This window comes from Dipodomys spectabilis, unplaced genomic scaffold (assembly GCF_019054845.1).
Source record: "Dipodomys spectabilis isolate Male_0828 unplaced genomic scaffold, ASM1905484v1 ptg000070l, whole genome shotgun sequence".
NCBI classification, from domain to species: domain Eukaryota; kingdom Metazoa; phylum Chordata; class Mammalia; order Rodentia; family Heteromyidae; genus Dipodomys; species Dipodomys spectabilis.
In genome coordinates this window covers 4,639,468-4,654,273 of record NW_024870747.1, presented here as the reverse complement: position 1 = coordinate 4,654,273, position 14,806 = coordinate 4,639,468, and positions in this window count along the sequence as shown.

Sequence of the window (14,806 nt, the reverse complement as noted above, 5' to 3'; positions counted from 1 at the left end):
TTATGCCCACATTAGAGGGCATAGAATTTAAAGCTTTTTGAGACAAACAGTGATATTAGAATTGAAAGGCTCCTTAGGGACATTTTCTTGGAGCTCATTAGTTTACCCAGGAGAAATATAAATATGCACAAAACATGGAGCTAATTAGTAAGTATCCGAATTAACACTAGATCCTAGATGTTGTGTTAATACAAGTCACGATTGTATTATTGTTAAATCAGAATCCTTCCCTACTTACAAATATGGATTAGAAAATGAAAGAAAGGCATTAAAGCAAAATGTCTTATCTTTTTAGGCATTTAATCCTAGTGATGAGGGTAATGTCTGAACTCTTCCATTCAATAAACGTTTAAAGTTTATAAGAGTACTTCCTACATATAAGAATTTGTGGCATGCTGATTAACAGGGTTATTTCAGCATGAAGATATCCCTAACAAGAACTAGATTAATAGAGTATAGGACAGTTATGATGTGTCAATCAGTCATTTTCTATTCTAAAGAAGAATCAATTGGAGGAGTGTTCAGTAACATCAGTAATATCAGTGTTACTTGTCCTAGATTTATAATGAATAGGCTGAAAAAATATCCAAACATATCTAAAGATATTTCAATAAAATCCCAAACTGATGTGGATACATGTGTCACTCATTGGAACTGTAGACAAATTAGTCTTATCTGTGCTGTAGTTCAATCTATAATCACCTGGCTAAACAAACTCTTCAAAAATATTCACAGAATTCCTCTTAGTAAAGATCATGAGTTATATCTGTACAATTCTTCTAAGGTCAGGATAAAAGCATTTGTTCCCAGCATTTAAAATCAACAGGATCTGTTGAATTCATGGATCCAGAATTTTATGACTTCACATTCATATCTCAAAATTTTATTAATATGACTTTCACCAAAACACTGTTCTTATTGAACTTGTCTATGTCCTTTTAGTGTTCAAATCCAAATAGTATATTTCCTTCAATATCTTCCTGACAATTCTTTCCCTCCTTTACTTCTGTAATTCTGTTTTTATTACTTTCTTGTTTCCTTATTTATCTCTTTCTTCTATTTTTGTCCACTATGATGCTCACATTGCTCACATTTGTGTCAGAACTTTCCTTTTCCTCTTCCCTTTAATAATGTGCCAGATATTATTATTCTTTTTCATATTAATGGTCATTGATATTATAATGATGTCTAAAAAGACTTATCTATGCATCCGTTTAACATAAATTTTAGAACTATCAGAGAATTTTTTCCTCTAAATCCATCATTTCCACCTGTAGTCCTTATTACCAAGAATATTACTAACATGGTTGCCAGTCAGAGACGTGGAAGAACTTTAGATTTCTTCTTATCCTTCTACTTCCGTCCATTAGATAAGATGAATGATCAAGATTTTCTCAGTTTCTGTCACTAATATAATTTCTATGTACTCCTTTTTATGCCCCTGAAACTGGTCAGTTTCAAATTCTCATCATTGGTCACTTAGTCCTAAAACAACCGCTTACATAGTATGCTTTTTCCCCATAGACTTTTCATATTGTTCCTCTCCATCACCAAATTACTGCTCCATGTAAGCCCACAGAGTGAAGATCTCAGAAACAAATTCTAGTATCATTATTTACTCACTACATTGACTGTTGGCATTACATTTCTTATCTGTAAATGGATATAATCTACCAGAAATATTGAAGAATATATTTGTTGACTTCTAGAGTAAGAAAAAGAACAGTGAAGAGTCCTTACATTTTCCACCTTACCTTACAAATAAGAAAATAGTCAAATTCAGTTTGTTGGTTTAAAATCACAAATTTTTTCATGCAGAAACAAAAATAAGTCATCATCAGGCTACACTGTGGCCATAATTCTCATCAAAATTATTATCACCATAAGTGCTAATTATTGAAACTCTGATATGTGTCTATGACTTTGCTATTATTTGTCTTTTGATTAATACTTTTAATGTTACAACTGTGCATACATCCATATTAAAATTTTGAACAAATAAAGAAACAAAAAAAACTAAACCATATCAGGTAGCTTGACTATGTGCTTATAACAAATTATGGAATAGATTTTTGAAACATTGCGAATTCCTAACCAGTATGAATTAACTTCCTCTCTCTCCGTCACTACACACAAATATTTAAGAGTTTGAACAGAACGTTTTTCAAGTGATATACTGTAAATGTTACTACAATATCATGTGTATATCTAAAATTTCCTTTAAAGTAATAATCTCCACTTTCAAATCAAGTATTAGTTATTTTATTCTTGGAAACTTTTAGGTAAAGACTGTATATCTTTGAAATGAAAAAGGTCAAAATAGTAGCATAAAAATTTTAGAAGGAGTCTGTCTTCAGAAATACATATATACATATATGTATATATACGTTATGTGCAGAAAGACATACATTTTTAGAGATTATTTTTCATCAGAAATATGTACATATATCTAAATTTCTGTGTAGAACCATGTACATTATAGTGAAAGGTACACCTTAAAACATAATTAAAATTTAAAAAAATACATCAAACCAAATGCCAGTGACTCATACTTATAATTTGAGCTATTCTGGGTGCTGAGATCGTAGAATTGTGTTCGAAACTAGCCCAGACAGAAAAGTACTTGTTAGAGTCTTATCTCCATTAATCACTAAAAACAGGAATTAGCTCTGTGCTTCAAGTTGTGGAGTGCTGGCCTTGAGCATAAAAAGCCTTGGAGACAATGCCAAAGTCTTGCAAACAAGAACAACAAGAAAATGTATCACATTAATTTCACAAAAGCAAATTTTAACTGCTGTGACCATTTCTTAGAAACATGAATACATGCCCCTGGAAAATGTTAAGTAAAAGTATAGAATATTTATTTCTATGTTAAAGACATGACTATTTAGATTGTTTAAGATATTTAGGTGATGATTAGGAATTATGAATAATGAGAGTTGGGTAATAGATTGGGACGGGACTCTTATTCTATTTACAGTAGTAATAAAATGATATGTGTAATGATTATATAAACTTATTCTTGCTTGGTATATGAATTATATTAAGTGATAAACATTTTAAATTGATTTCCAATGCAAAGGATTATCAGTTCTTTTTTAATTTCAAAACAATTAAGAAATGTATTCCAAGGCTAGTTTGCTCTAAGACTATATTTGTTTTCTAAAATTAATTTAGGAATGAGTTAAGATTTAGATAACTCTGCACAGCAGAGGAGAGTGAGAGGACATAGAATGATGGACCACATAGGAGCTGTATGTCATTGGTACTGTATTTCAAAAAACAGAATGACTTCAGAGAAGAGAAAGTGGAATATAAGGTGTCCTGAATCAAGTTTTGTTTTAATCCACCTAATAGTTTTGACTGAGAGTCAGAGAACATGGGAAAATAGAAAATAAAATAGAAAATAAAGCATTGTAAAAACCTGTTACAAGGTAAGGAAATTGTAATAGGAAGATGATAATTTCCAAAGAAATAAAAGAAAGAATAGGTAAACTCTAAAGGGAAAAAGAATGAAGAGAGAAAAGAAGCAAAGTAAAACCTTCATCAACAACAAACACAAGAGTTTGGAAGTGGAAAGACAGTAGAAATATTGTAAATAACAATAAAATAACAATAAAAATTGCTAACGTGGACAGAAGATGGATCACACTTTATTATATATGATTTTGAATTCATAGGAAATGAAAATTTTAAAGTCATAATTTAAAACAGTATTTGAATTATAATTAGACAGTATATCTCAGTGGTAAAACATTGGCCTAACATGTGTGAAGCAATGGTGTGATCGCCCACACATTACAAAGTACACACAAAGCACCCACACAAAAAATCCACATTAACACAGACACACACACAATTTGGAATATTGATATTAACATATTAAACAGAGGAAATTAGCACAAATAGTAAAAATATGTTAATATGAAATCATATTACTGCTCATACTATTTAAAAGTTTAGTAGAAATAAAATAGTCACAATATACTTGGATTCTTACAGATCAACTAAATTGAAAATTAAGAAATAGAAGACATGAGAACCTTAGCAAACAAGTTTTAAATAATAAACATTTTGAAAGATGTATACTTTTATTTTGGCAGAAAATTGATTTTAATGGTATTTTAACTCAAGATTTAAAATATGATAACCAGGTGCTCTATATCTCGCTAGAGATGGCTATATTTCTAATCATTTCACTCTGGATACTTTTATAATAAGGTCTCATCATTTCAAAGCCTCTCCCGAATCACAAACCCTACTAATACTTCCCACCATAGCTAGAAAAATGGAAGCCACAAATCACCATGCCCTGCTCAAACATTTTTTTAATTCAAGTACAAACATTTCCAAAAAGTGACCAGGTAATGAAGCCTTCTTAATAAAGTATGTGCTTCTTGAAAACACAGTAACAACAAACATGTTTAGAACTACAAGAAATTAAATTTATTTAAATTCACCAACCATATAAAAATTAAGAAAATAATTTTTAAATATTCATGTTAAATATTTTAAAAGCAAAATATGTGTCTAAATAATTTACATGTGTAAAACTCATGCAAAATTAAATTAATTAATCCTATGACTGAAAAAAGAATTACTCTAAAGAAACAAAAGAAAATAATTAAATTCAAAATTTGAAATTTAGAAAATAAAATGAAATGCATTCTTTAGTTGACTTAAGTAACTGTAAACCCTCTGTATATCAATTTAATAATAAAAAATGTATGAACAAAGAAAGCAAAAATACCTATTGATCAATAGCAACAGCTAAAGCATCAGTATTTCTTTCTTTTACTGTACAAGAAAATCGATGGAGGGGATAACAATGTTCTTTCCATTAAAAAAAATACACATTACCTTACTTATGTAACTCTAACCCCTTCGTACATTACCTTTACAATAAAATTAAATTAAATTTAAAAATAAACGAAATAATATAACAATTAAGAATTCTTAGCCGGGCGCTGGTGGCTCACGCCTGTAATCCTAGCTACTCAGGAGGCTGAGATCTGAGGATTGCGGTTCAAAGCCAGCCCGGGCAGGAGAGACCGTGAGACTCCTATCTCCAATAAACCACCAGAAAACCGGACACAGTGGCGCTGTAGCTCAAGTGGTAGAGCACTCGCCTTGAGCTGAAGAGCTGAGGGACAGCGCCCAGGCCCAGAGTTCAAGCCCCACGACCGACCAAAAAAAAAAAAAACAAAAAATAAACAAACAACAAAAAAAGAATTCTTAGAAGCCATTGTTTAAAAACTTTGTAAAAAGCTGCCCTAAGTACCCAAGGAATATACTTTGATGATACTATTTAAATACTTAAACTTCAGCAGAGAAGCAAAATTTTACAAATGTTACAAAGTAAAATAATAAATCAGAATATATTACTATTAATAAAAATCATAAGATGAATTTATAGTGGTAGTCAAATATGTGAGAAATGAGACGAATTGCCATCCGTTTGCAGTTAATAATTGAGAAAGAATTTTCTAGGTCTTTTAAATTTATCTTAAGATAATGAAGAAACGATTTTGTCACATCATGTGATAATCAGATAAAGATGATATTAAACCAAAGAACAGATTGTACTAAGTTTTGGATGTTAATATATTTACCTATTTTGGTTGTGGGTAATTGTGGGGATTTCAACTTGGAGTATTGTTCTTTCTAAGCTGGCATCATATCAGTGGTTAATTTTAGAATAGGGGTTCCCTTTTCACAAGAACATGCACCCGATCTGTCCTTTTAGCCTTCCCATCATCAATGGCATCAGAGTTGCACACCAATTGGTCTAGCTGCCTACCTTGGCTGGCCTGGATTCTGCAGTCCTTCCAATCTTAACCTCTAGATAGCGCAGGATGGTTGAAATGATTCAGTCACTCAGCAACACATTGAGAAGGAAGTCCACTAAACTTTTGGCTTGGGTTCTGTTCTCAAGCCTCCTAAGTAGTTAAGATTAGAGATGGGAGCCCTTGGTGCCAAACAGTAACAATATTTTTAAAGCAACTAGACATATATATGAGTTAGGCTTGTGATTACCTCAGGAAAAGAATAAAAGAGCAGTGAAGCATAAAGGACAGTCAGAATTTTAACTAGCTACTCAGAGGCTGAATCAGCTTAGCTAGCTACTCAGGAGGCTGAGATCTGAAGACCACTGTCCAAAGCCAGTCCAATCATGAAAATACATGTGATTATCTCCAAAACATCAGAATACAGCAATGGCTTGAGTGGTAAAACACTATCCTTGGGCACAGAAGCTTAGGGATAGTGACCAGGCACTATCAAGCTTCAGGAATGATGAATACATGCATGAGCACCTGCACATGTGCGTGTGCATACACACGTGCGCCTGAACACACAAACACACCAATGAGTATTTCAATGTGACCTTCATTTTTTATCTTGTTGTATCCTATTGCCATGTATTAGTTCACAAATTAACAAAATCAGTTAAGCAGCTATTTACATCAACTCATCATGTTTCTCTAAAGTCTATTCTCTTTTTGCAAGCCTGCTTTTATTTGACCCAAAAGTAAAGTATTCAGGAGGGCAATTCATCTCCCTCAACTCTGTAGTATTGCATGATTGTTTAGGTTCTTTCTAGCTATATGATTTTGTGAAATTCTGCATCAAACAGCGTATTTCTTTCACCAGAAGGGAAGCCTCTGTCAAACAATTCATAATAGGTTTTTCTCCACCTGGCAAGCATCTGTAGTTTTATTATCTTCATATATTTCATGATCTGTCTGTGTATGCTAAAGACTGTTGTGAAAATAAAAAGACCCTTCTCAGCACTTAGCATTCATATAACATTCATAGGTATGAAGGTGTTTAAATATTATTGAAATTGCTTTGGAATAAATAATGTTGACCTTGACTATCTTAAGAAAGAAGAACTGGTTTCTCAGCACTTAGGTAAGAACGTTAGTGAAAGAAACAAAAGGAAAGTTTGGAACAACTCAACACATACATTCAAATGAAACAAAACAACCCAAGAAAACACAAATTAATTCAGTACTCAAAAACCTGCAAGAAATGCAAAGATTTAAAAAAAACTCAGCTATGATAAGCTTTTGAAAATCCTGACTACGTGGGAGTCTACTGTTGTGAGGACAGTGGTTAAAACTTAGACTGGACAGAAAGATCTGTACACAATGCCATGCACCTGTTATTCTAAATTCCAGGAAGAATAACATAAAGTGGACTGAGCCCAAGATCATACACAAGAAGGAAGCCCGATTCTATTTGAAAAATAATCAGACTAATTTAGGGCTGGGGGCATGACAAAATGGTAAGATCACCCATTTAGGAGATACAAGACACTCAATGCAAAATATATTATGGTTATTGAAGAAAAAAGCTATGACTTTAAATAATTGGAATGATTGTAAGATTTGAGTATTTCATTGGAGAAAAAACCCATGAGAGAAATAGAGTGAACCCATGTTGTGATCCTTTCTACTTAAGCTATAATATTGTGTGGTACTCCAGACATAACAGAGTTATCTTGCAAATGAGCATGGATGTGCATTTGGGTGATGGAAATACTCTACTTACACAGGTGTAAATTAGATTTTTTGGCTAGATTATAGTTCTTGAACTAAGAGTCTGTGTGATGTCCCTGACCTTTTTCTATCAAGGCTACCACTCTACTACTTTGAGCCACAGTTCCAATTCTGATTTTTGGTTCGTTGTTTGGAGATAATAGTCTCATGGACTTACTTGCCCAAGATGGCTTCAAATCAGGATCGTCAGATCTCATCCTCCTGAGTAACCAAGATTCCAGGCATAAGCTGTCTATTTTTTAAATAATTTAGTAAATCATACAGTTACAGAAGTTATAAATTATCATTACAACCTGTGTAACAGATGTGTGTGTGTATATATCAATGCATAAAGATAGAAGTATTTTAACCTATCTTTGTATCTACAGTAGATTTATGAAAAATCAACCTTTGTTGTAAAATAAAATAGAAACAAAAGTTATTAATGAGGAAAACAAAGGGAATTGTCACATGTTTCTTGTTGTTGAATGGAATATGAATTGCAAGAATCAGTTTCGGAAAACAATCTTAATTTAACAAAATGGGTAATGGGTATTAATTCCAATCTCTCTATTTGCCCATATTGTGCATCCTCACACATGAGTGTCAAAACCAAACCACAATTTTTGCTTGTGTATTTAATGCACCTGTTATAATTTAGGGGATTGATGAAGTAATCAAAAAATGATTAAAATAATAGTAAGTGAGGCTATGAGTTAGAGCTGAAAATGTTTTTAAATATTATAATAGCTAATTAAATTGAATTTATCTTACTTTTCCTCTATTGTCATGTCCCTCATTCCCAAATTAGAAAAGTACATAGAAGGTTCTTACTAAATTATGTGTACAATCATGAAAAAAATGTATTGCACAGTGTGGTTTTAGCTTATTGAGACCTGTAAGGTGTAGTATGTTTTTGAGGACTTGCAAAAAGTTGTGATGGAGATGAAAGGAGGGATGTGCTTATTCTGGAAAATTGCTTAGAGGATTGCTCCCAGAAAGATAGTGATGAATTCTTCCTAAAGATACAGTAAAATCACTTTCACAACCATGTTCACTGCTGCACTATTTACTGTAGCCAAGTTATGAAAACAGCCCAGATGCCTTATGGTGGAGGAATGGTTGGAGAAAGTGGGGCACATATACACAATTGGATTGCACCCATCCATTATGAAGACTGTTACATAATTTGCAAAGAAATAGATAGATCTAAAAATATGTTAAGTAAATTAAGTCAGAGCCAGACACACAAAGGACCCATGTTCTGTCGTGTATTTGGAACATAGGTCTTTATGCAAGTTTACACAATAGTATTGCAGAAGAGTATTTAAAAGGTGTAATTTCTTATAAAATTGAACATTTATTCCAAAAAAATGAACACCAAGAAGCTATCATTTGGCAGATATGAGAAAGTCAAAGGGAAGGAATAAAGAGAATTATGGACGAAGAGAGGGAATGCATAATATTCAATGCAGACACTAGAAGAAATGAAAGTGGGGTGAGGTTTGGAAGGGTGTGGGAAAGTTATGTAAAGATCCATTGTACTTATAAACTGATTTATTGGATGGAAATTCCTTCGTACGACTATTTAATAAAAATATAACTAAAAACAATGGAATCGTGGCTGGGAAGGTGGCTCAGTGGTAAAGAGCTTGCCTTACATGCCTAAGGTCCTGGGTTCGATCCCTCAGCACCACATAAGCAAAAAGTAAAAAGCCGGAAGTGGCGCTGTGGTTCAAGTGGTAGAGAGCTAGCCTTGAGCTGAAGAGCTAAGGAACAGCTCCCAGGCCCAGCGTTCTGGACCCACGACAGGACCGCCTCCCCCCGCCCCCCAAAAAAAAAAAAAAACAATGGAGACATTTGAATCTTAAACTGTGTTCTCTTAAACCATGAGTCAAAATAATAGTTTCCTTCTCAGAAATTTTCTTTGCAGTTTTTTTCCTCAAAATGACATAAAAGTGACCAACAAAATGAATGTCAATACATCACATTGCGTATCCTAAAGAGACACAATATAAAAATCACAGTAAAAATGTTAGAATTCATCACATAATAAAATAACAGGGAGAAAGGATCAAATGCTGATTGTTTTTCCAAGCACGTTACCCATGGTATCTAATTTAATCCTCACAATAATCCCATAAAGTAGAACTACTTCCATTTCTAATTCTGAGATGATGATATTGAAGTTTTCAGAGTTGGAATTACTAGTACAAAATTGCACAAATGGTAAATCGTAGCCTGCGCCCCATTCCCACCGTATCAAATGACTTCCTTCTAATTTATGACTAAAATACCAGCACTTAGTCCACTAATTCTAGGAAAATTTCCCAGAATTATTGTCCACATTCTAATGATATTTCACTTTATCTTTGTTAGAAAATAGGAAACTAAGCGGGATGCCGGTGGCTCCACCTGTAACCCTAACTACTCATGAGGCTGAGATCTGAGGAATGCAGTTCAAAGCCAGCCCAGGCAGGATAGTCTGAGAGATTCTTATCTATAATAAACAGCTAGTAAACCAGAAGTGGCACTGTAGCTGAAGTGGTACAGTGATCAACTTGAGCGAAAGAACACAGGGACAGTACCCAAGCCCAGAGTTCAAGCGCCACGACCAACCAAAAAAAAAAAAAGAAAAAGAAAAAAAGGAAATAAGTAACTGTAATATGAAAACTCCAAGTTCATAATCGATTTATACCTCCCTGGTGAAAGGAACTGCTAAACTATAACATTCTTGATTTCTAGCTCAAAATTTTAGAAATCATATTCTATCCCATGACAACACTGCATTGCCTGGGGACCCTCATCTCTGTTTAACACAATCATACTGAAAGAATAACCTCCCCAATTCCTGATGGAAACAGACTGCAGGTCTATAGACCAATCATTTCCACATTGTAGCTCAGATAAGTTGTTTACCATTAGAAGTATTTTGATTACTTTTTATACACAACATTTTGAGAGAAATGTATTACTTTAAAATGCTATTAAATCAAGACTGATATAAAAATCACCTTTGACCCCAGATAAATATTTTACCTTTCATATACCCAAAAATGCAGTCTTAACTATCATTAATGTTAGGAACGAGAGGTTAAAAATCATAGACACCAAGACCTAAGCATCAATTAAAGACTCTCCAACTTGTGAATACAATTGGTTTAAAAAGACATCAATACTACTGCACGTTTTTCAAAATTTCTTGTGTTACTGAAGATTCAATCATAAAATATTAACACTTGAAAACAACTCATTTTCTTGAAAGTAGGACACAAAACACAAGATTAATCCTAATCATTTTCAAATACCTTTATTTTTCTACAAATTCGCTCTTATAATTATAAAGAGTATGAAACTAACTGAAGTACAGAGCCACAAAGGAAATAATGTAACTGCATCATCTACATTCAAAAAACTGTTACTAGAAAACAAAATTATACTAATAATTAGCTTACCAAATTCACTTTTATTCAATTTCATTTACTTTCATAAAAACTGGGTTTTCATAAAATGATAGATAAAAAAGCCTATATACCCACTTACATCTTCAGATCTTAACAATATTTATTTCAGAAATGTCTTTAGCTCTATAGTCAATGAACTGAAATAATACTGAAATATTCAAAGGCTTTTCAGAAATTGCAAGACTCGCTTTGGGTTGTTATGTATATTGGAAAAGATATTCGAAAAGCCTTATTTGTTAAAGTTGTGATAGTTACTCCCACAAAAGAGCCATTAGTGAAGATCCAATTGCATGTACAAAACAATTTCAAATGCATCCACAATCTGGAGGTGACACAGGCTTTTTGTTTGTCTGTTTTTGAAAGGTATATCTAACAAGCATATCCACAATACTGATTTTCAGTCAATTTGATGGGATATTCAAACCTAATAAATACAGGGTTGATTATCTTAGTGAGAATAGATATGATATTACAAAGAAAGTTATTTTCAACAGAAATCTGGAAAGAGATTATCCACCTTGTGTTTCATGGGAATAACCCGAGAGTAATACCTGTTTGGTCAAGTAGGTCAAACTCACTCCATGAGTATATCTTAAAAGTATAACGAATTTAAGAGGTCAAATACATATTTTGTACTGACAGTCATCTTATAGCACTAACTTACTACCTAATTATATCTGCATCTTCTTACCTAACATATAATAAGAGCTGAAATTGGTCTCTTTTATCTAACTTAATGTTGTATATGCTTTGATTATGATGATGTTATTATTTGAAAATAAAATGTACAGAAGAGTGGCTCCACAGAAATGACATGACAAAACACTGATAAATAAAAGCATTGCAACACAGTTAGCTCTTTTCAGCCTCACCCTGTCCACATTGGCAAGCAACATTGCAACAGCACACTCACACATATACACATACACACATGTGTGCACATGTACACACATATATATGCATGCTAAATTCAGGGTTTAATACAAAAAAGTAAAAATAAAATATTAGTGATTTGGACAAACATTAATTTGCCTTATTACAAAATAATACACAATCCAGTCACTATGGGTGTTACATTTTACTTGCCTCGCCACATGTGACCACTTAATTTATTTTAATTCATTCATTCATTCATTTGTTTTGTGCTAATACTAGCCTTGAATTCAGGACCTGGTTCTGTCCCAGAATTTGTTGTTTTTTTGTTTTAGTTTTCTCAAGCCTAGAATTTTACTGCTTGTCCCACAGCTCCATTTCTAGCTTTTGCTGGTTACTTTCAAATCAGAATCTAATGGATGTTTTTTGCTTGGTATGGTTTCAAACCACAATCCTCAGATTTCATCTTTCTGATTAGCTAGGATAAACACATGAGCCACCAGTGTGGCTTCTAGATTTTCCTCCATAGCTATCTAATGCACATACTTAGATAGTAATTTAAAACTTAGAGTCTAGAAACAAGTTGTACAGTGATGATATTGTCCTGTCAGAAATTTAAGGTAGTAAATTTCTTCTTAAAACCATGAACAAAAATACCATGATATAAGAAAACTCACTATTGAACACATGAGCTTTAAGAGTTTTCTAATAGATCCATTATTTGTTACCCAACATTAGAAAAAAACTGTATAATGCAGTAGTAAAAAAAGTCTTTTGTAGGAATACTTAATTACCTTGTTTTTAAAGACACCTGTTTTCATCTAAAAAAGTAGGCCTGTCTATTGACTTCATGTGATTTGATGGTTGAAGGTCCTTAATGAGAAGTCAAAGTGTATTACTAATCCTTTGCTATCAATTAAATCTCACCTTTTCTTCTTGGAACATATAATGATTAAAGCAATAGTTCATAATCAGCAAGCAATAGTTCAGATTCACACTTCCAGTGCAAGTGGATCACTAGTAATTAATCCATTTTCCACAAAGTTTTGTCCCAGATACAATCGGTCTGCCTTCTCTAGCTGCTTTCCTAGCCTGGACCTATTCCTTCACTCTACAGGAAAAGTGATATTCAACTGATTTCAGTCAGATCTGTTACTAGAATTATCAGGGATTTAGATCCTTGTCTGTAATTTGGTCAAAGCTCTCTTTATGTAGGCTATTAAAAGTGTATTTACTAATTTCAAGTAAATACATAAATTCTATTTCCATCTCTTTTAAAAAATAAAATTGTTTTCTCTATAAATTGATCCGAGGCCTGGATTTTGTGGCTAGCTAGGTCATTGCACATCTGTCTCTCTCTTCCTCTCTCCCTTTCATGGTTCTCATAGATAATATGACTGCTCCATAATTATCCTAATTTATCTTGCTTTTATATTTTTGGTTGCATCATTTCACTTTCTGCTCTGCCATTCCCCAAAACATTTACATAGAAGGCATTATTTCATATTTTCTCATTCCTAGAATAAGCTGCACATGAAGACACCACTGGTCCTCATTTTCAGTCTGTACCTTTCAATATGGAGGAAAACATTTCCTCTGCTCTCTATCAATTCCCTACTCTCCAGTTAGAATAATTTCGAATAGTAAAAATGGAAAAAGAGAAAAAAATCATGGTGAAATAACAGATGTAGAAAATTCACTGGATTTTTCTGAGCAGTTCAACCAACGTGAACTATTGGGGAATACATGTGTACCTGATTCCCACTGGTACTCAGTGTCTCTGGTTAGGCAATTCTGATGAAGACAAGGAACAAGATAAAAAAGTGAGGAATGGTATCATTTGCAAAAAAAAGTGGAGACGTATTCAAGCAAATTTTTCTGTGGGCTGCTGAAAGTAATCGGCTTACTACAGTGCAGAGACTACTTTCCAAAAAGGCCACTCATGTGAATACTAGGGATGATGATGAGTATACCTCTCTTCATCAGGAATCCTACATGAGTTGGTGGCTCAAGGCAGATATTCATGCAATTACTGTGAATGGCTGGACACCCCTGCTCAGTGCTTATATGTTGAATAATACAAGAGTGGCTTCTTTCTTAGTTCATCACTATGTAGATACCAATGCCCAAACTAAAGTTCTCTTAACCCCCTTGCATCTTGCTGCTTGGAATAGAAATAGCAAAGATGTGCTGGATCTCCTTCTATTGAAGCATTATATCAAATAAGGTCTGAAGCACAACTTGAAAGAAACTGCATTTAATATTGCCAAAAGAATAAATACGTATCACTACCTCGTTGAAGTTATGGAAGGCTGTAAAAATTGTTCTCCTAAGTCATAATGGTTTGGTTAAGTTTCTTAAGTTTCAAAAATGCCAATCCATCTTTGTGTCTGTACAAAATATTTTCACAATACAGAGCAACGGCAATATCTTACTTTAAAAATTCATGGATTCAATGGTATTCTTCAAGTGAATTGCCTGACTTTGATGTCAAATTGTATTCAAGTTTTGTTTGTATACATCTATAATGATTTCTGCAGAGTTTGTGATTTTTTAAATCAGAAATCATTTTAACTTCTCTGTTGAAATGAGTAGTACAGAAACAAAATATTTCTGATGCTTGTCTGAAAAAAGTATATTTTAAAATAATCTGTATTTTGTTTGTATAATGTCCATAATCTATTTCATTCTCTCCTAGATATAATACTTTGAATTCTACATTGTTTTATAATATATAGGTTCATTAATAAATGTGTTATTTCAGATAGCATTCCATATAGAAAAAGTTTAAGATTCCTTTTTTACCTAAGTCCTTATAGTATTTTACTTCCTTGGGATAAAATGACAATGTTATCTATTTTCAAAAGTTTTGTAAAGATTATGCTATATAAAGGCCTTTCTAAGGTGAGGATTTAATACACTGATGTC